At 36.9% G+C, this 23786-nt stretch overlaps 1 long non-coding RNA gene across 1 annotated transcript; it reads right to left on the reverse strand.

Annotated features, from left to right (window-relative positions):
* LOC308310494 lies at nucleotides 1-22406 on the reverse strand. The gene is made up of 3 exons (XR_013963498.1): nucleotides 22273-22406; nucleotides 20928-21053; nucleotides 1-183 (listed from the first exon to the last, which is right to left on the reverse strand). It is a non-coding gene; the product is annotated as an uncharacterized lncRNA (long non-coding RNA).
* Nucleotides 22407-23786: the final 1380 nt, after the last annotated feature.

Here is a 23786-nt window from a genome sequence, read left to right on the forward strand (position 1 = left end):
AATTTATTGACAGTGAATAGATGGAGGGATGAAGGAGGGATGAATGAATGCGGATGTGTAGGTTCCGGGGGGGTCGCCGACCCTGGAGTCTTTGGGGAGGAGGTCGAATGGCACTCGTCGTGTGGCGTTCGTCGTAAGGCGTTCGTCTTACGGTGCGCATGGACGAAATCCCACGGCAGGAACCTGATAATGATGGGAGAGAGTTTTGTTTTAATCGTTTGATCCACTTTTGGCGAGGTGGATGTAGTAGTTCCTTTGGGGGGAGCGGGGAGAGGAGCTGCTATGGAGGTGAAGGGGTGGGGGTGGGTTGCGAGAAGCCTGTAGGAAGGCGGCTAGTGTGCGACGCGGGCGAAGCAAGGAGGGTTCTGGGTGGTATTTGGCAGGTATAAAAAGGGGACAGGTAGATTGACGTGGAGGGAGGAGAGTGGCGTGAAGGGCAGGGCCAATGCGCGTTTCTCCTCCTCCTGAACATCAGTTGTTCCAACTCCATTAACCATTATTTGACACTTTTGGTTGTTGAAAAACAGCTTCTAACCATTATTTGACACTTTTGGTTGTTTCAAAATTAAAAAAAACATGGGCTATAACCCATCGTTTTTGTCATTTTTTCCAAATCCTCAAAAATGATGAAAAACGGCGTGCCATAGTATGCCGTACGATATGGGCTATAGCCCACGGTCCAAAATGATGAGAAACGAGGCTAAATTATTTTTTCAAAATTTCAAAAAACATGGGCTATAACCCATCGTTTTTGTCATTTCGTCATTTTTTTCAAATCTTCAAAAATGATGAAAAACGGCGCGCTATAGTATGCCGTACGATATGGGCTATAGCCCACGGTCCAAAATGATGAGAAACGAGGCTAAATTATTTTTTCAAAATTTCAAAAAACATGGGCTATAACCCATCGTTTTTGTCATTTCGTCATTTTTTTCAAATCTTCAAAAATAATGAAAAACGGCGCGCTATAGTATGCCGTACGATATGGGCTATAGCCCACGGTCCAAAATGATGAGAAACGAGGCTAAATTATTTTTTCAAAATTTCAAAAAACATGGGCTATAACCCATCGTTTTTGTCATTTCGTCATTTTTTTCAAATCTTCAAAAATGATGAAAAACGGCGCGCTATAGTATGCCGTACGATATGGGCTATAGCCCACGGTCCAAAATGATGAGAAACGAGGCTAAATTATTTTTTCAAAATTTCAAAAAACATGGGCTATAACCCATCGTTTTTGTCATTTCGTCATTTTTTTCAAATATTCAAAAATGATGAAAAACGGCGCGCTATAGTATGCCGTACGATATGGGCTATAGCCCACGGTCCAAAATGATGAGAAACGAGGCTAAATTATTTTTTCAAAATTTCAAAAAACATGGGCTATAACCCATCGTTTTTGTCATTTCGTCATTTTTTTCAAATCTTCAAAAATGATGAAAAACGGCGCGCTATAGTATGCCGTACGATATGGGCTATAGCCCACGGTCCAAAATGATGAGAAACGAGGCTAAATTATTTTTTCAAAATTTCAAAAAACATGGGCTATAACCCATCGTTTTTGTCATTTCGTCATTTTTTTCAAATCTTCAAAAAAGATGAAAAACGGCGCGCTATAGTATGCCGTACGATATGGGCTATAGCCCACGGTCCAAAATGATGAGAAACGAGGCTAAATTATTTTTTCAAAATTTCAAAAAACATGGGCTATAACCCATCGTTTTTGTCATTTCGTCATTTTTTTCAAATCTTCAAAAATGATGAAAAACGGCGCGCTATAGTATGCCGTACGATATGGGCTATAGCCCACGGTCCAAAATGATGAGAAACGAGGCTAAATTATTTTTTCAAAATTTCAAAAAACATGGGCTATAACCCATCGTTTTTGTCATTTCGTCATTTTTTTCAAATCTTCAAAAATGATGAAAAACGGCGCGCTATAGTATGCCGTACGATATGGGCTATAGCCCACGGTCCAAAATGATGAGAAACGAGGCTAAATTATTTTTTCAAAATTTCAAAAAACATGGGCTATAACCCATCGTTTTTGTCATTTCGTCATTTTTTTCAAATCTTCAAAAATGATGAAAAACGGCGCGCTATAGTATGCCGTACGATATGGGCTATAGCCCACGGTCCAAAATGATGAGAAACGAGGCTAAATTATTTTTTCAAAATTTCAAAAAACATGGGCTATAACCCATCGTTTTTGTCATTTCGTCATTTTTTTCAAATCTTCAAAAATGATGAAAAACGGCGCGCTATAGTATGCCGTACGATATGGGCTATAGCCCACGGTCCAAAATGATGAGAAACGAGGCTAAATTATTTTTTCAAAATTTCAAAAAACATGGGCTATAACCCATCGTTTTTGTCATTTCGTCATTTTTTTCAAATCTTCAAAAATGATGAAAAACGGCGCGCTATAGTATGCCGTACGATATGGGCTATAGCCCACGGTCCAAAATGATGAGAAACGAGGCTAAATTATTTTTTCAAAATTTCAAAAAACATGGGCTATAACCCATCGTTTTTGTCATTTCGTCATTTTTTTTTAAATCTTCAAAAATGATGAAAAACGGCGCCCTATAGTATGCCGTACGATATGGGCTATAGCCCACGGTCCAAAATGATGAGAAACGAGGCTAAATTATTTTTTCAAAATTTCAAAAAACATGGGCTATAACCCATCGTTTTTGTCATTTCGTCATTTTTTTCAAATCTTCAAAAATGATGAAAAACGGCGCGCTATAGTATGCCGTACGATATGGGCTATAGCCCACGGTCCAAAATGATGAGAAACGAGGCTAAATTATTTTTTCAAAATTTCAAAAAACATGGGCTATAACCCATCGTTTTTGTCATTTCGTCATTTTTTTCAAATCTTCAAAAATGATGAAAAACGGCGCGCTATAGTATGCCGTACGATATGGGCTATAGCCCACGGTCCAAAATGATGAGAAACGAGGCTAAATTATTTTTTCAAAATTTCAAAAAACATGGGCTATAACCCATCGTTTTTGTCATTTCGTCATTTTTTTCAAATCTTCAAAAATGATGAAAAACGGCGCGCTATAGTATGCCGTACGATATGGGCTATAGCCCACGGTCCAAAATGATGAGAAACGAGGCTAAATTATTTTTTCAAAATTTCAAAAAACATGGGCTATAACCCATCGTTTTTGTCATTTCGTAATTTTTTTCAAATCTTCAAAAATGATGAAAAACGGCGCGCTATAGTATGCCGTACGATATGGGCTATAGCCCACGGTCCAAAATGATGAGAAACGAGGCTAAATTATTTTTTCAAAATTTCAAAAAACATGGGCTATAACCCATCGTTTTTGTCATTTCGTCATTTTTTTCAAATCTTCAAAAATGATGAAAAACGGCGCGCTATAGTATGCCGTACGATATGGGCTATAGCCCACGGTCCAAAATGATGAGAAACGAGGCTAAATTATTTTTTCAAAATTTAAAAAAACATGGGCTATAACCCATCGTTTTTGTCATTTCGTCATTTTTTTCAAATCTTCAAAAATGATGAAAAACGGCGCGCTATAGTATGCCGTACGATATGGGCTATAGCCCACGGTCCAAAATGATGAGAAACGAGGCTAAATTATTTTTTCAAAATTTCAAAAAACATGGGCTATAACCCATCGTTTTTGTCATTTCGTCATTTTTTTCAAATCTTCAAAAATGATGAAAAACGGCGCGCTATAGTATGCCGTACGATATGGGCTATAGCCCACGGTCCAAAATGATGAAAAACGAGGCTAAATTATTTTTTCAAAATTTCAAAAAACATGGGCTATAACCCATCGTTTTTGTCATTTCGTCATTTTTTTCAAATCTTCAAAAATGATGAAAAACGGCGCCCTATAGTATGCCGTACGATATGGGCTATAGCCCACGGTCCAAAATGATGAGAAACGAGGCTAAATTATTTTTTCAAAATTTCAAAAAACATGGGCTATAACCCATCGTTTTTGTCATTTCGTCATTTTTTTGAAATCTTCAAAAATGATGAAAAACAGCGCGCTATAGTATGCCGTACGATATGGGCTATAGCCCACGGTCCAAAATGATGAGAAACGAGGCTAAATTATTTTTTCAAAATTTCAAAAAACATGGGCTATAACCCATCGTTTTTGTCATTTCGCCATTTTTTTCAAATCTTCAAAAATGATGAAAAACGGCGCGCTATAGTATGCCGTACGATATGGGCTATAGCCCACGGTCCAAAATGATGAGAAACGAGGCTAAATTATTTTTTCAAAATTTCAAAAAACATGGGCTATAACCCATCGTTTTTGTCATTTCGTCATTTTTTTCAAATATTCAAAAATGATGAAAAACGGCGCGCTATAGTATGCCGTACGATATGGGCTATAGCCCACGGTCCAAAATGATGAGAAACGAGGCTAAATTATTTTTTCAAAATTTCAAAAAACATGGGCTATAACCCATCGTTTTTGTCATTTCGTCATTTTTTTCAAATCTTCAAAAATGATGAAAAACGGCGCGCTATAGTATGCCGTACGATATGGGCTATAGCCCACGGTCCAAAATGATGAGAAACGAGGCTAAATTATTTTTTCAAAATTTCAAAAAACATGGGCTATAACCCATCGTTTTTGTCATTTCGTCATTTTTTTCAAATCTTCAAAAATGATGAAAAACGGCGCGCTATAGTATGCCGTACGATATGGGCTATAGCCCACGGTCCAAAATGATGAGAAACGAGGCTAAATTATTTTTTCAAAATTTCAAAAAACATGGGCTATAACCCATCGTTTTTGTCATTTCGTCATTTTTTTCAAATCTTCAAAAATGATGAAAAACGGCGCGCTATAGTATGCCGTACGATATGGGCTATAGCCCACGGTCCAAAATGATGAGAAACGAGGCTAAATTATTTTTTCAAAATTTCAAAAAACATGGGCTATAACCCATCGTTTTTGTCATTTCGTCATTTTTTTCAAATCTTCAAAAATGATGAAAAACGGCGCGCTATAGTATGCCGTACGATATGGGCTATAGCCCACGGTCCAAAATGATGAGAAACGAGGCTAAATTATTTTTTCAAAATTTCAAAAAACATGGGCTATAACCCATCGTTTTTGTCATTTCGTCATTTTTTTCAAATCTTCAAAAATGATGAAAAACGGCGCGCTATAGTATGCCGTACGATATGGGCTATAGCCCACGGTCCAAAATGATGAGAAACGAGGCTAAATTATTTTTTCAAAATTTCAAAAAACATGGGCTATAACCCATCGTTTTTGTCATTTCGTCATTTTTTTCAAATCTTCAAAAATGATGAAAAACGGCGCGCTATAGTATGCCGTACGATATGGGCTATAGCCCACGGTCCAAAATGATGAGAAACGAGGCTAAATTATTTTTTCAAAATTTCAAAAAACATGGGCTATAACCCATCGTTTTTGTCATTTCGTCATTTTTTTCAAATATTCAAAAATGATGAAAAACGGCGCGCTATAGTATGCCGTACGATATGGGCTATAGCCCACGGTCCAAAATGATGAGAAACGAGGCTAAATTATTTTTTCAAAATTTCAAAAAACATGGGCTATAACCCATCGTTTTTGTCATTTCGTCATTTTTTTCAAATCTTCAAAAATGATGAAAAACGGCGCGCTATAGTATGCCGTACGATATGGGCTATAGCCCACGGTCCAAAATGATGAGAAACGAGGCTAAATTATTTTTTCAAAATTTCAAAAAACATGGGATATAACCCATCGTTTTTGTCATTTCGTCATTTTTTTCAAATCTTCAAAAATGATGAAAAACGGCGCGCTATAGTATGCCGTACGATATGGGCTATAGCCCACGGTCCAAAATGATGAGAAACGAGGCTAAATTATTTTTTCAAAATTTCAAAAAACATGGGCTATAACCCATCGTTTTTGTCATTTCGTCATTTTTTTCAAATCTTCAAAAATGATGAAAAACGGCGCGCTATAGTATGCCGTACGATATGGGCTATAGCCCACGGTCCAAAATGATGAGAAACGAGGCTAAATTATTTTTTCAAAATTTCAAAAAACATGGGCTATAACCCATCGTTTTTGTCATTTCGTCATTTTTTTCAAATCTTCAAAAATGATGAAAAACGGCGCGCTATAGTATGCCGTACGATATGGGCTATAGCCCACGGTCCAAAATGATGAGAAACGAGGCTAAATTATTTTTTCAAAATTTCAAAAAACATGGGCTATAACCCATCGTTTTTGTCATTTCGTCATTTTTTTCAAATCTTCAAAAATGATGAAAAACGGCGCGCTATAGTATGCCGTACGATATGGGCTATAGCCCACGGTCCAAAATGATGAGAAACGAGGCTAAATTATTTTTTCAAAATTTCAAAAAACATGGGCTATAACCCATCGTTTTTGTCATTTCGTCATTTTTTTCAAATCTTCAAAAATGATGAAAAACGGCGCGCTATAGTATGCCGTACGATATGGGCTATAGCCCACGGTCCAAAATGATGAGAAACGAGGCTAAATTATTTTTTCAAAATTTCAAAAAACATGGGCTATAACCCATCGTTTTTGTCATTTCGTCATTTTTTTCAAATCTTCAAAAATGATGAAAAACGGCGCGCTATAGTATGCTGTACGATATGGGCTATAGCCCACGGTCCAAAATGATGAGAAACGAGGCTAAATTATTTTTTCAAAATTTCAAAAAACATGGGCTATAACCCATCGTTTTTGTCATTTCGTCATTTTTTTAAATCTTCAAAAATGATGAAAAACGGCGCGCTATAGTATGCCGTACGATATGGGCTATAGCCCACGGTCCAAAATGATGAGAAACGAGGCTAAATTATTTTTTCAAAATTTCAAAAAACATGGGATATAACCCATCGTTTTTGTCATTTCGTCATTTTTTTCAAATCTTCAAAAATGATGAAAAACGGCGCGCTATAGTATGCCGTACGATATGGGCTATAGCCCACGGTCCAAAATGATAAAAAACGAGGCTAAATTATTTTTTCAAAATTTCAAAAAACATGGGCTATAACCCATCGTTTTTGTCATTTCGTCATTTTTTTCAAATCTTCAAAAATGATGAAAAACGGCGCGCTATAGTATGCCGTACGATATGGGCTATAGCCCACGGTCCAAAATGATGAGAAACGAGGCTAAATTATTTTTTCAAAATTTCAAAAAACATGGGCTATAACCCATCGTTTTTGTCATTTCGTCATTTTTTTCAAATCTTCAAAAATGATGAAAAACGGCGCGCTATAGTATGCCGTACGATATGGGCTATAGCCCACAGTCCAAAATGATGAGAAACGAGGCTAAATTATTTTTTCAAAATTTCAAAAAACATGGGCTATAACCCATCGTTTTTGTCATTTCGTCATTTTTTTCAAATCTTCAAAAATGATGAAAAACGGCGCGCTATAGTATGCCGTACGATATGGGCTATAGCCCACGGTCCAAAATGATGAGAAACGAGGCTAAATTATTTTTTCAAAATTTCAAAAAACATGGGCTATAACCCATCGTTTTTGTCATTTCGTCATTTTTTTCAAATCTTCAAAAATGATGAAAAACGGCGCGCTATAGTATGCCGTACGATATGGGCTATAGCCCACGGTCCAAAATGATGAGAAACGAGGCTAAATTATTTTTTCAAAATTTCAAAAAACATGGGCTATAACCCATCGTTTTTGTCATTTCGTCATTTTTTTCAAATCTTCAAAAATGATGAAAAACGGCGCGCTATAGTATGCCGTACGATATGGGCTATAGCCCACGGTCCAAAATGATGAGAAACGAGGCTAAATTATTTTTTCAAAATTTCAAAAAACATGGGCTATAACCCATCGTTTTTGTCATTTCGTCATTTTTTTCAAATCTTCAAAAATGATGAAAAACGGCGCGCTATAGTATGCCGTACGATATGGGCTATAGCCCACGGTCCAAAATGATGAGAAACGAGGCTAAATTATTTTTTCAAAATTTCAAAAAACATGGGCTATAACCCATCGTTTTTGTCATTTCGTCATTTTTTTCAAATCTTCAAAAATGATGAAAAACGGCGCGCTATAGTATGCCGTACGATATGGGCTATAGCCCACGGTCCAAAATGATAAGAAACGAGGCTAAATTATTTTTTCAAAATTTAAAAAAACATGGGCTATAACCCATCGTTTTTGTCATTTCGTCATTTTTTTCAAATCTTCAAAAATGATGAAAAACGGCGCGCTATAGTATGCCGTACGATATGGGCTATAGCCCACGGTCCAAAATGATGAGAAACGAGGCTAAATTATTTTTTCAAAATTTCAAAAAACATGGGCTATAACCCATCGTTTTTGTCATTTCGTCATTTTTTTCAAATCTTCAAAAATGATGAAAAACGGCGCGCTATAGTATGCCGTACGATATGGGCTATAGCCCACGGTCCAAAATGATGAGAAACGAGGCTAAATTATTTTTTCAAAATTTCAAAAAACATGGGCTATAACCCATCGTTTTTGTCATTTCGTCATTTTTTTCAAATCTTCAAAAATGATGAAAAACGGCGCGCTATAGTATGCCGTACGATATGGGCTATAGCCCACGGTCCAAAATGATGAGAAACGAGGCTAAATTATTTTTTCAAAATTTCAAAAAACATGGGCTATAACCCATCGTTTTTGTCATTTCGTCATTTTTTCAAATCTTCAAAAATGATGAAAAACGGCGCGCTATAGTATGCCGTACGATATGGGCTATAGCCCACGGTCCAAAATGATGAGAAACGAGGCTAAATTATTTTTTCAAAATTTCAAAAAACATGGGCTATAACCCATCGTTTTTGTCATTTCGTCATTTTTTTCAAATCTTCAAAAATGATGAAAAACGGCGCGCTATAGTATGCCGTACGATATGGGCTATAGCCCACGGTCCAAAATGATGAGAAACGAGGCTAAATTATTTTTTCAAAATTTCAAAAAACATGGGCTATAACCCATCGTTTTTGTCATTTCGTCATTTTTTTCAAATCTTCAAAAATGATGAAAAACGGCGCGCTATAGTATGCCGTACGATATGGGCTATAGCCCACGGTCCAAAATGATGAGAAACGAGGCTAAATTATTTTTTCAAAATTTCAAAAAACATGGGCTATAACCCATCGTTTTTGTCATTTCGTCATTTTTTTCAAATCTTCAAAAATGATGAAAAACGGCGCGCTATAGTATGCCGTACGATATGGGCTATAGCCCACAGTCCAAAATGATGAGAAACGAGGCTAAATTATTTTTTCAAAATTTCAAAAAACATGGGCTATAACCCATCGTTTTTGTCATTTCGTCATTTTTTTCAAATCTTCAAAAATGATGAAAAACGGCGCGCTATAGTATGCCGTACGATATGGGCTATAGCCCACGGTCCAAAATGATGAGAAACGAGGCTAAATTATTTTTTCAAAATTTCAAAAAACATGGGCTATAACCCATCGTTTTTGTCATTTCGTCATTTTTTTCAAATCTTCAAAAATGATGAAAAACGGCGCGCTATAGTATGCCGTACGATATGGGCTATAGCCCACGGTCCAAAATGATGAGAAACGAGGCTAAATTATTTTTTCAAAATTTCAAAAAACATGGGCTATAACCCATCGTTTTTGTCATTTCGTCATTTTTTTCAAATCTTCAAAAATGATGAAAAACGGCGCGCTATAGTATGCCGTACGATATGGGCTATAGCCCACGGTCCAAAATGATGAGAAACGAGGCTAAATTATTTTTTCAAAATTTCAAAAAACATGGGCTATAACCCATCGTTTTTGTCATTTCGTCATTTTTTTCAAATCTTCAAAAATGATGAAAAACGGCGCGCTATAGTATGCTGTACGATATGGGCTATAGCCCACGGTCCAAAATGATGAGAAACGAGGCTAAATTATTTTTTCAAATTTTCAAAAAACATGGGCTATAACCCATCGTTTTTGTCATTTCGTCATTTTTTTAAAATCTTCAAAAATGATGAAAAACGGCGCGCTATAGTATGCCGTACGATATGGGCTATAGCCCACGGTCCAAAATGATGAGAAACGAGGCTAAATTATTTTTTCAAAATTTCAAAAAACATGGGATATAACCCATCGTTTTTGTCATTTCGTCATTTTTTTCAAATCTTCAAAAATGATGAAAAACGGCGCGCTATAGTATGCCGTACGATATGGGCTATAGCCCACGGTCCAAAATGATAAGAAACGAGGCTAAATTATTTTTTCAAAATTTCAAAAAACATGGGCTATAACCCATCGTTTTTGTCATTTCGTCATTTTTTTCAAATCTTCAAAAATGATGAAAAACGGCGCGCTATAGTATGCCGTACGATATGGGCTATAGCCCACGGTCCAAAATGATGAGAAACGAGGCTAAATTATTTTTTCAAAATTTCAAAAAACATGGGCTATAACCCATCGTTTTTGTCATTTTGTCATTTTTTTCAAATCTTCAAAAATGATGAAAAACGGCGCGCTATAGTATGCCGTACGATATGGGCTATAGCCCACGGTCCAAAATGATGAGAAACGAAGCTAAATTATTTTTTCAAAATTTCAAAAAACATGGGCTATAACCCATCGTTTTTGTCATTTCGTCATTTTTTTTTAAATCTTCAAAAATGATGAAAAACGGGGCCCTATAGTATGCCGTACGATATGGGCTATAGCCCACGGTCCAAAATGATGAGAAACGAGGCTAAATTATTTTTTCAAAATTTCAAAAAACATGGGCTATAACCCATCGTTTTTGTCATTTCGTCATTTTTTTCAAATCTTCAAAAATGATGAAAAACGGCGCGCTATAGTATGCCGTACGATATGGGTTATAGCCCACGGTCCAAAATGATGAGAAACGAGGCTAAATTATTTTTTCAAAATTTCAAAAAACATGGGCTATAACCCATCGTTTTTGTCATTTCGTCATTTTTTTCAAATCTTCAAAAATGATGAAAAACGGCGCGCTATAGTATGCCGTACGATATGGGCTATAGCCCACGGTCCAAAATGATGAGAAACGAGGCTAAATTATTTTTTCAAAATTTCAAAAAACATGGGCTATAACCCATCGTTTTTGTCATTTCGTCATTTTTTTCAAATCTTCAAAAATGATGAAAAACGGCGCGCTATAGTATGCCGTACGATATGGGCTATAGCCCACGGTCCAAAATGATGAGAAACGAGGCTAAATTATTTTTTCAAAATTTCAAAAAACATGGGCTATAACCCATCGTTTTTGTCATTTCGTCATTTTTTTCAAATCTTCAAAAATGATGAAAAACGGCGCGCTATAGTATGCCGTACGATATGGGCTATAGCCCACGGTCCAAAATGATGAGAAACGAGGCTAAATTATTTTTTCAAAATTTCAAAAAACATGGGCTATAACCCATCGTTTTTGTCATTTCGTCATTTTTTTCAAATCTTCAAAATGATGAAAAACGGCGCGCTATAGTATGCCGTACGATATGGGCTATAGCCCACGGTCCAAAATGATGAGAAACGAGGCTAAATTATTTTTCAAAATTTAAAAAAACATGGGCTATAACCCATCGTTTTTGTCATTTCGTCATTTTTTTCAAATCTTCAAAAATGATGAAAAACGGCGCGCTATAGTATGCCGTACGATATGGGCTATAGCCCACGGTCCAAAATGATGAAAACGAGGCTAAATTATTTTTTCAAAATTTCAAAAAACATGGGCTATAACCCATCGTTTTTGTCATTTCGTCATTTTTTTCAAATCTTCAAAAATGATGAAAAACGGCGCGCTATAGTATGCCGTACGATATGGGCTATAGCCCACAGTCCAAAATGATGAGAAACGAGGCTAAATTATTTTTTCAAAATTTCAAAAAACATGGGCTATAACCCATCGTTTTTGTCATTTCGTCATTTTTTTCAAATCTTCAAAATGATGAAAAACGGCGCGCTATAGTATGCGTACGATATGGGCTATAGCCCACGGTCCAAAATGATGAAAAACGAGGCTAAATTATTTTTTCAAATTTCAAAAAACATGGGCTATAACCCATCGTTTTTGTCATTTCGTCATTTTTTTCAAATCTTCAAAAATGATGAAAAACGGCGCCCTATAGTATGCCGTACGATATGGGCTATAGCCCACGGTCCAAAATGATGAGAAACGAGGCTAAATTATTTTTTCAAAATTTCAAAAAACATGGGCTATAACCCATCGTTTTTGTCATTTCGCCATTTTTTCAAATCTTCAAAAATGATGAAAAACGGCGCGCTATAGTATGCCGTACGATATGGGCTTGGGCTATAGCCCACGGTCCAAAATGATGAGAAACGAGGCTAAATTATTTTTTCAAAATTTCAAAAAACATGGGCTATAACCCATCGTTTTTGTCATTTCGTCATTTTTTTTAAATCTTCAAAAATGATGAAAAACGGCGCGCTATAGTATGCCGTACGATATGGGCTATAGCCCACGGTCCAAAATGATGAGAAACGAGGCTAAATTATTTTTTCAAAATTTCAAAAAACATGGGCTATAACCCATCGTTTTTGTCATTTCGTCATTTTTTTCAAATATTCAAAAATGATGAAAAACGGCGCGCTATAGTATGCCGTACGATATGGGCTATAGCCCACGGTCCAAAATGATGAGAAACGAGGCTAAATTATTTTTTCAAAATTTCAAAAAACATGGGCTATAACCCATCGTTTTTGTCATTTCGTCATTTTTTTCAAATCTTCAAAAATGATGAAAAACGGCGCGCTATAGTATGCCGTACGATATGGGCTATAGCCCACGGTCCAAAATGATGAGAAACGAGGCTAAATTATTTTTTCAAAATTTAAAAAAACATGGGCTATAACCCATCGTTTTTGTCATTTCGTCATTTTTTTCAAATCTTCAAAAATGATGAAAAACGGCGCGCTATAGTATGCCGTACGATATGGGCTATAGCCCACGGTCCAAAATGATGAGAAACGAGGCTAAATTATTTTTTCAAAATTTCAAAAAACATGGGCTATAACCCATCGTTTTTGTCATTTCGTCATTTTTTTCAAATCTTCAAAAATGATGAAAAACGGCGCGCTATAGTATGCCGTACGATATGGGCTATAGCCCACGGTCCAAAATGATGAGAAACGAGGCTAAATTATTTTTTCAAAATTTAAAAAAACATGGGCTATAACCCATCGTTTTTGTCATTTCGTCATTTTTTTCAAATCTTCAAAAATGATGAAAAACGGCGCGCTATAGTATGCCGTACGATATGGGCTATAGCCCACGGTCCAAAATGATGAAAAACGAGGCTAAATTATTTTTTCAAAATTTCAAAAAACATGGGCTATAACCCATCGTTTTTGTCATTTCGTCATTTTTTTCAAATCTTCAAAAATGATGAAAAACGGCGCCCTATAGTATGCCGTACGATATGGGCTATAGCCCACGGTCCAAAATGATGAGAAACGAGGCTAAATTATTTTTTCAAAATTTCAAAAAACATGGGCTATAACCCATCGTTTTTGTCATTTCGCCATTTTTTTCAAATCTTCAAAAATGATGAAAAACGGCGCGCTATAGTATGCCGTACGATATGGGCTATAGCCCACGGTCCAAAATGATGAGAAACGAGGCTAAATTATTTTTTCAAAATTTCAAAAAACATGGGCTATAACCCATCGTTTTTGTCATTTCGTCATTTTTTTCAAATATTCAAAAATGATGAAAACGGCGCGCTATAGTATGCCGTACGATATGGGCTATAGCCCACGGTCCAAAATGATGAGAAACGAGGCTAAATTATTTTTTCAAAATTTCAAAAAACATGGGCTATAACCCATCGTTTTTGTCATTTCGTCATTTTTTTCAAATCTTCAAAAATGATGAAAAACGGCGCGCTATAGTATGCAGTACGATATGGGCTATAGCCCACGGTCCAAAATGATGAGAAACGAGGCTAAATTATTTTTTCAAAATTTCAAAAAACATGGGCTATAACCCATCGTTTTTGTCATTTCGTCATTTTTTTCAAATATTCAAAAATGATGAAAAACGGCGCGCTATAGTATGCCGTACGATATGGGCTATAGCCCACGGTCCAAAATGATGAGAAACGAGGCTAAATTATTTTTTCAAAATTTCAAAAAACATGGGCTATAACCCATCGTTTTTGTCATTTCGTCATTTTTTTCAAATCTTCAAAAATGATGAAAAACGGCGCGCTATAGTATGCAGTACGATATGGGCTATAGCCCACGGTCCAAAATGATGAGAAACGAGGCTAAATTATTTTTTCAAAATTTCAAAAAACATGGGCTATAACCCATCGTTTTTGTCATTTCGTCATTTTTTTCAAATCTTCAAAAATGATGAAAAACGGCGCGCTATAGTATGCCGTACGATATGGGCTATAGCCCACGGTCCAAAATGATGAGAAACGAGGCTAAATTATTTTTTCAAAATTTCAAAAAACATGGGCTATAACCCATCGTTTTTGTCATTTCGTCATTTTTTTCAAATCTTCAAAAATGATGAAAAACGGCGCGCTATAGTATGCCGTACGATATGGGCTATAGCCCACGGTCCAAAATGATGAGAAACGAGGCTAAATTATTTTTTCAAAATTTCAAAAAACATGGGCTATAACCCATCGTTTTTGTCATTTCGTCATTTTTTTCAAATCTTCAAAAATGATGAAAAACGGCGCGCTATAGTATGCCGTACGATATGGGCTATAGCCCACGGTCCAAAATGATGAGAAACGAGGCTAAATTATTTTTTCAAAATTTCAAAAAACATGGGCTATAACCCATCGTTTTTGTCATTTCGTCATTTTTTTCAAATCTTCAAAAATGATGAAAAACGGCGCGCTATAGTATGCCGTACGATATGGGCTATAGCCCACGGTCCAAAATGATGAGAAACGAGGCTAAATTATTTTTTCAAAATTTCAAAAAACATGGGCTATAACCCATCGTTTTTGTCATTTCGTCATTTTTTTCAAATCTTCAAAAATGATGAAAAACGGCGCGCTATAGTATGCCGTACGATATGGGCTATAGCCCACGGTCCAAAATGATGAGAAACGAGGCTAAATTATTTTTTCAAAATTTCAAAAAACATGGGCTATAACCCATCGTTTTTGTCATTTCGTCATTTTTTTCAAATCTTCAAAAATGATGAAAAACGGCGCGCTATAGTATGCCGTACGATATGGGCTATAGCCCACGGTCCAAAATGATAAGAAACTAGGCTAAATTATTTTTTCAAAATTTCAAAAAACATGGGCTATAACCCATCGTTTTTGTCATTTCATCATTTTTTTCAAATCTTCAAAAATGATGAAAAACGGCGCGCTATAGTATGCCGTACGATATGGGCTATAGCCCACGGTCCAAAATGATGAGAAACGAGGCTAAATTATTTTTTCAAAATTTCAAAAAACATGGGCTATAACCCATCGTTTTTGTCATTTTGTCATTTTTTTCAAATCTTCAAAAATGATGAAAAACGGCGCGCTATAGTATGCCGTACGATATGGGCTATAGCCCACGGTCCAAAATGATGAGAAACGAGGCTAAATTATTTTTTCAAAATTTCAAAAAACATGGGCTATAACCCATCGTTTTTGTCATTTCGTCATTTTTTTTAAATCTTCAAAAATGATGAAAAACGGCGCCCTATAGTATGCCGTACGATATGGGCTATAGCCCACGGTCCAAAATGATGAGAAACGAGGCTAAATTATTTTTTCAAAATTTCAAAAAACATGGGCTATAACCCATCGTTTTTGTCATTTCGTCATTTTTTTCAAATCTTCAAAAATGATGAAAAACGGCGCGCTATAGTATGCCGTACGATATGGGCTATAGCCCACGGTCCAAAATGATGAGAAACGAGGCTAAATTATTTTTTCAAAATTAAAAAAACATGGGCTATAACCCATCGTTTTTGTCATTTCGTCATTTTTTTCAAATATTCAAAAATGATGAAAAACGGCGCGCTATAGTATGCCGTACGATATGGGCTATAGCCCACGGTCCAAAATGATGAGAAACGAGGCTAAATTATTTTTTCAAAATTTCAAAAAACATGGGCTATAACCCATCGTTTTTGTCATTTCGTCATTTTTTTCAAATCTTCAAAAATGATGAAAAACGGCGCGCTATAGTATGCCGTACGATATGGGCTATAGCCCACGGTCCAAAATGATGAGAAACGAGGCTAAATTATTTTTTCAAAATTTCAAAAAACATGGGCTATAACCCATCGTTTTTGTCATTTCGTCATTTTTTTCAAATCTTCAAAAATGATGAAAAACGGCGCGCTATAGTATGCCGTACGATATGGGCTATAGCCCACGGTCCAAAATGATGAGAAACGAGGCTAAATTATTTTTTCAAAATTTCAAAAAACATGGGCTATAACCCATCGTTTTTGTCATTTCGTCATTTTTTTCAAATCTTCAAAAATGATGAAAAACGGCGCGCTATAGTATGCCGTACGATATGGGCTATAGCCCACGGTCCAAAATGATGAGAAACGAGGCTAAATTATTTTTTCAAAATTTCAAAAAACATGGGCTATAACCCATCGTTTTTGTCATTTCGTCATTTTTTTCAAATCTTCAAAAATGATGAAAAACGGCGCCCTATAGTATGCCGTACGATATGGGCTATAGCCCACGGTCCAAAATGATGAGAAACGAGGCTAAATTATTTTTTCAAAATTTCAAAAAACATGGGCTATAACCCATCGTTTTTGTCATTTCGTCATTTTTTTCAAATCTTCAAAAATGATGAAAAACGGCGCCCTATAGTATGCCGTACGATATGGGCTATAGCCCACGGTCCAAAATGATGAGAAACGAGGCTAAATTATTTTTTCAAAATTTCAAAAAACATGGGCTATAACCCATCGTTTTTGTCATTTCGTCATTTTTTTCAAATCTTCAAAAATGATGAAAAACGGCGCGCTATAGTATGCCGTACGATATGGGCTATAGCCCACGGTCCAAAATGATGAGAAACGAGGCTAAATTATTTTTTCAAAATTTCAAAAAACATGGGCTATAACCCATCGTTTTTGTCATTTCGTCATTTTTTTCAAATCTTCAAAAATGATGAAAAACGGCGCCCTATAGTATGCCGTACGATATGGGCTATAGCCCACGGTCAAAAATGATGAGAAACGAGGCTAAATTATTTTTTCAAAATTTCAAAAAACATGGGCTATAACCCATCGTTTTTGTCATTTCGTCATTTTTTTCAAATATTCAAAAATGATGAAAAACGGCGCGCTATAGTATGCCGTACGATATGGGCTATAGCCCACGGTCCAAAATGATGAGAAACGAGGCTAAATTATTTTTTCAAAATTTCAAAAAACATGGGCTATAACCCATCGTTTTTGTCATTTCGTCATTTTTTTCAAATCTTCAAAAATGATGAAAAACGGCGCGCTATAGTATGCCGTACGATATGGGCTATAGCCCACGGTCCAAAAGATGAGAAACGAGGCTAAATTATTTTTTCAAAATTTCAAAAAACATGGGCTATAACCCATCGTTTTTGTCATTTCGTCATTTTTTTCAAATATTCAAAAATGATGAAAAACGGCGCGCTATAGTATGCCGTACGATATGGGCTATAGCCCACGGTCCAAAATGATGAGAAACGAGGCTAAATTATTTTTTCAAAATTTCAAAAAACATGGGCTATAACCCATCGTTTTTGTCATTTCGTCATTTTTTTCAAATCTTCAAAAATGATGAAAAACGGCGCGCTATAGTATGCCGTACGATATGGGCTATAGCCCACGGTCCAAAATGATGAGAAACGAGGCTAAATTATTTTTTCAAAATTTCAAAAAACATGGGCTATAACCCATCGTTTTTGTCATTTCGTCATTTTTTTCAAATCTTCAAAAATGATGAAAAACGGCGCGCTATAGTATGCCGTACGATATGGGCTATAGCCCACGGTCCAAAATGATGAGAAACGAGGCTAAATTATTTTTTCAAAATTTCAAAAAACATGGGCTATAACCCATCGTTTTTGTCATTTCGTCATTTTTTTCAAATCTTCAAAAATGATGAAAAACGGCGCGCTATAGTATGCCGTACGATATGGGCTATAGCCCACGGTCCAAAATGATGAGAAACGAGGCTAAATTATTTTTTCAAAATTTCAAAAAACATGGGCTATAACCCATCGTTTTTGTCATTTTGTCATTTTTTTCAAATCTTCAAAAATGATGAAAAACGGCACGCTATAGTATGCCGTACGATATGGGCTATAGCCCACGGTCCAAAATGATGAGAAACGAGGCTAAATTATTTTTTCAAATTTTCAAAAAACATGGGCTATAACCCATCGTTTTTGTCATTTCGTCATTTTTTTTAAATCTTCAAAAATGATGAAAAACGGCGCCCTATAGTATGCCGTACGATATGGGCTATAGCCCACGGTCCAAAATGATGAGAAACGAGGCTAAATTATTTTTTCAAAATTTCAAAAAACATGGGCTATAACCCATCGTTTTTGTCATTTCGTCATTTTTTTTAAATCTTCAAAAATGATGAAAAACAGCGCGCTATAGTATGCCGTACGATATGGGCTATAGCCCACGGTCCAAAATGATGAGAAACGAGGCTAAATTATTTTTTCAAAATTTCAAAAAACATGGGCTATAACCCATCGTTTTTGTCATTTCGTCATTTTTTTCAAATCTTCAAAAATGATGAAAAACGGCGCGCTATAGTATGCCGTACGATATGGGCTATAGCCCACGGTCCAAAATGATGAGAAACGAGGCTAAATTATTTTTTCAAAATTTCAAAAAACATGGGCTATAACCCATCGTTTTTGTCATTTCGTCATTTTTTTCAAATCTTCAAAAATGATGAAAAACGGCGCGCTATAGTATGCCGTACGATATGGGCTATAGCCCACGGTCCAAAATGATGAGAAACGAGGCTAAATTATTTTTTCAAAATTTCAAAAAACATGGGCTATAACCCATCGTTTTTGTCATTTCGTCATTTTTTTCAAATCTTCAAAAATGATGAAAAACGGCGCGCTATAGTATGCCGTACGATATGGGCTATAGCCCACGGTCCAAAATGATGAGAAACGAGGCTAAATTATTTTTTCAAAAACATGGGCTATAACCCATCGTTTTTGTCATTTCGTCATTTTTTTCAAATCTTCAAAAATGATGAAAAACGGCGCGCTATAGTATGCCGTACGATATGGGCTATAGCCCACGGTCCAAAATGATGAGAAACGAGGCTAAATTATTTTTTCAAAATTTCAAAAAACATGGGCTATAACCCATCGTTTTTGTCATTTCGTCATTTTTTTCAAATATTCAAAAATGATGAAAAACGGCGCGCTATAGTATGCCGTACGATATGGGCTATAGCCCACGGTCCAAAATGATGAGAAACGAGGCTAAATTATTTTTTCAAAATTTCAAAAAACATGGGCTATAACCCATCGTTTTTGTCATTTCGTCATTTTTTTCAAATCTTCAAAAATGATGAAAAACTGCGTGCTATAGTATGCCGTACGATATGGGCTATAGCCCACGGTCCAAAATGATGAGAAACGAGGCTAACTTTTTTTTTCAAAATTTCAAAAAACATGGGCTATAACCCATCGTTTTTGTCATTTCGTCATTTTTTTTAAATCTTCAAAAATGATGAAAAACGGCGCGCTATAGTATGCCGTACGATATGGGCTATAGCCCACGGTCCAAAATGATGAGAAACGAGGCTAAATTATTTTTTCAAAATTTCAAAAAACATGGGCTATAACCCATCGTTTTTGTCATTTTGTCATTTTTTTCAAATCTTCAAAAATGATGAAAAACGGCGTGCCATAGTATGCCGTACGATATGGGCTATAGCCCACGGTCCAAAATGATGAGAAACGAGGCTAACTTTTTCTTTCAAAATTTCAAAAAACATGGGCTATAACCCATCGTATTTTCCGCAATTCCTCAAAAATTCCTCCGCAATCTTTCCGCAATACTCTGCAATTTAAAAAAAAAAAATCAAAAAACATGGGCTATAACCCATCGTTTTTTTTCATTTTTTCATTTTTTTCAAATCCTCAAAAATGATGAAAAACGGCGTGCCATAGTATGCCGTACGATATGGGCTATAGCCCACAGTCCAAAATGATGAGAAAAGGCTAGCTTTTTCTTTCAAAATTTCAAAAAACATGGGCTATAACCCATCGTTTTTTTTCATTTTTTCAAATCCTCAAAAACGATGAAAAACGGCGTGCCATAGTATGCCGTACGATATGGGCTATAGCCCACGGTCCAAAATGATGAGAAACGAGGCTAACTTTTTTTTTCAAAATTTCAAAAAACATGGGCTATAACCCATCGTTTTTTTTATCCTCGTTTCATCCTCGTTTTTTCATCCTCGTTTCTCATCATTTTGGACCATGGGCTATAGCCCATATCGTACGGCATACTATAGCACGCCGTTTTTCATCATTTTTGAGGCTTTGAAAAAAAATGACAAAATGAAAAATAACGATGGGTTATAGCCCATGTTTTTTGAAATTTTGAAAAAAAAAGTTATCCTCGTTTCTCATCATTTTGGACCATGGGCTGTAGCCCATATCGTAGGGCATACTATAGGACGCCGTTTTTCATCATTTTTGAGGATTTGAAACAAATGAAAAAATGAAAAAAACGATGGGTTATAGCCCATGTTTTTTTTTAATTTTGAAAAAAAAAGGTTATCCTCGTTTCTCATCATTTTGGACCATGGGCTAGAGCCCATATCGTACGGCATACTATGTAAAGGACAGCACACGTTGGCTATGACACAGACATAATGTGGATTGAAGGAAACACACAGACAGAGTAAATAAATGTGTACCTTTTTTGTCTGAGGATGGTGTTGTAGTATCCATTGTGGTATCCATGAGTCGCAGTGGTGTAGAGGATGTGAAGATAGCGTGTTGGGCATACACAAACTACACACGTTACTGGCTGCAGGGATGGTCTGGGAAGTACAGAGCAGTATGTAAGGCAGTGGAGTTGTGTATTGACTATTGACTTGATTTAATCAGTTATTTGCAGTAATGTAATAGATAGTGAACAATTATGAAGGTAATAGGGGTGATACACGGGCTGCAGGGATGGTCTGGGAAATACGGTATGTAAGGCAGTGGAGTTGTGTATTGACTATTGACTTGATTTAATCAGTTATTTGCAGTAATGTAAATAGTACATAGTGTTGGCACACACACACACACACACACACACACACACACACACACACACACACACACACACACACACACACACACACACAGATGTAACAAATATACGTGGAGACATTTGAAAGGTGAAGATGCCTGTGGAGCCCCCCATTGAATGGCATTTGTATGTCTGTTAAATGTGAGAGTGTAAATGGGTCAATTGTATACGCTGTCTCTGAGTTACATGAGACCCCCATTACTATTGTAAAAGCAATGTTAATTGAACTGTGAGAGTGTAAATTAGTTAATTTGGTGTGGTTCCATTGGGTTCTAAATTATAATGTAGCTGGGGACATGGGGGAACTCCCCCCATGCATTACCGTAAACTATGATGTGGCACAGTGGCTCATTCTCTACACACACACACACACACACACACACACACACACACACACACACACACACACACACACACACACACACACACACACACACACACACACGCGTTGCAAAAGTATAGCTGCCTGGAAGGAATTATTTACCTGGGCTGGTACCTGGCGGAACTTCGGAAGGCAACGTGTGTGACCCACGGCTCCGTCAGTGTGTGACCCACGCACGCGTGCGTTGCGAAATCCGTGAAAGAAAGTGTGTTGCGCTGCATGCTGTGTACTGTATGCCACTGTTGTTGTGTTGCGGCGGTAGGTGTGTCGTGTGTGTGTGTGTGTGTGTGTGTGTATGTATGCGCCGCCAAATTGTATAGGCCACTGTTTGTTGTGTTGCTGCGGTAGCTAGAGGAAGCATGCCAGTGGGGTAACAGTGAGAACGGTGGCCTGTGATGCAGGTGTCGCTAAGGGGCGGAGGTGTGTGAGGGTGCGAGGTTGGTAGGTGCGTGTGTGCGTGTGTGTGTGTGTGTGTGTGTATGTATGCGCCGCCAAATTGTATAGGCCACTGTTTTACTTTGCACATTCTCAGAGTTATGGAAGTCCTTGAAATACATGTGTTGTTTTTTGTTATACTCACAGGTTGCTGTACGAGGTCCAGTCAGCCTTGCTGAGCGAGGGTCTGGTGGTCAGCAGGGCTGAGGTCAGATGAGACTGGCTGAGCAGCAGGCCTGATCCACTGGACACTGGAGTCACCCGATGACCACTGTCCTGGAGACCCTGCAACGCACGCACATGCGCACAGGCACGCACACACACACACACACACACACACACACACACACTCACACACACGCGCTCACAAAGTAGAACATAAAAATAGGGTTTATTTTTTGCCTCTTGTCTGAGCACGGCAACCACCCCTGTAGACCAGACATCGCACAGGGCTGGCTATTATTTTTTTAATCGTGAAAATGTGTGCAAAATTCATTACCAATTACATTTTTTTTGTGGCTTTCTCCTTTATTTTATATATTTTATGGAGGGACAGACAGTAGGCTGACAGGAAATAGGGAGAGAGATGGGGGGGGGGTAACCCATCGTTTTTTTCATTTTTTCCAAACCCTCAAAAATGATGAAAAACGGCGTGCCAGAGTATGCCGTACGATATGGGCTATAGCCCACGGTCCAAAATGATGAGAAACGAGGCTAACTTTTTTTCCCAAAATTTCAAAAAACATGGGCTATAACCCATCGTTTTTTTCATTTTTTTCAAATCCTCAAAAATGATGAAAAACGGCGTGCCATAGTATGCCGTACGATATGGGCTATAGCCCACGGTCCAAAATGATGAGAAACGAGGCTAACTTTTTCTTTCAAAATTTCAAAAAACATGGGCTATAACCCATCGTATTTTCCGCAATTCCTCTGCAATACTACGCAATTTTTCAAAAATTCCTCCGCAATCTTTCCGCAATACTCTGCAATTTAAAAAAATAATCAAAAAACATGGGCTATAACCCATCGTTTTTTTCATTTTTTTCAAATCCTCAAAAATGATGAAAAACGGCGTGCCATAGTATGCCGTACGATATGGGCTATAGCCCACGGTCCAAAATGATGAGAAACGAGGCTAACTTTTTTTTTCAAAATTTCAAAAAACATGGGCTATAACCCATCGTTTTTTTTTCCTTTTTTTTCAAATCCTCAAAAACGATGAAAAACGGCGTGCCAGAGTATGCCGTACGATATGGGCTATAGCCCACGGTCCAAAATGATGAGAAACGAGGCTAACTTTTTTTCCCAAAATTTCAAAAAACATGGGCTATAACCCATCGTTTTTTTCATTTTTTCATTTTTTTCAAATCCTCAAAAATTATGAAAAACGGCGTGCCATAGTATGCCATACGATATGGGCTATAGCCCACGGTCCAAAATGATGAGAAACGAGGCAAAATTTATTTTTCAAAATTTCAAAAAACATGGGCTATAACCCATCGTTTTTTTTCATTTTTTCATTTTTTTCAAATCCTCAAAAATGATGAAAAACGGCGTGCCATAGTATGCCGTACGATATGGGCTATAGCCCACGGTCCAAAATGATGAGAAACGAGGCTAACTTTTTTTTTCAAAATTTCAAAAAACATGGGCTAT

Source organism: Protomyctophum bolini (assembly GCF_963924005.1).
Source record: "Protomyctophum bolini genome assembly, chromosome: 22".
Lineage (NCBI taxonomy): Eukaryota > Metazoa > Chordata > Actinopteri > Myctophiformes > Myctophidae > Protomyctophum > Protomyctophum bolini.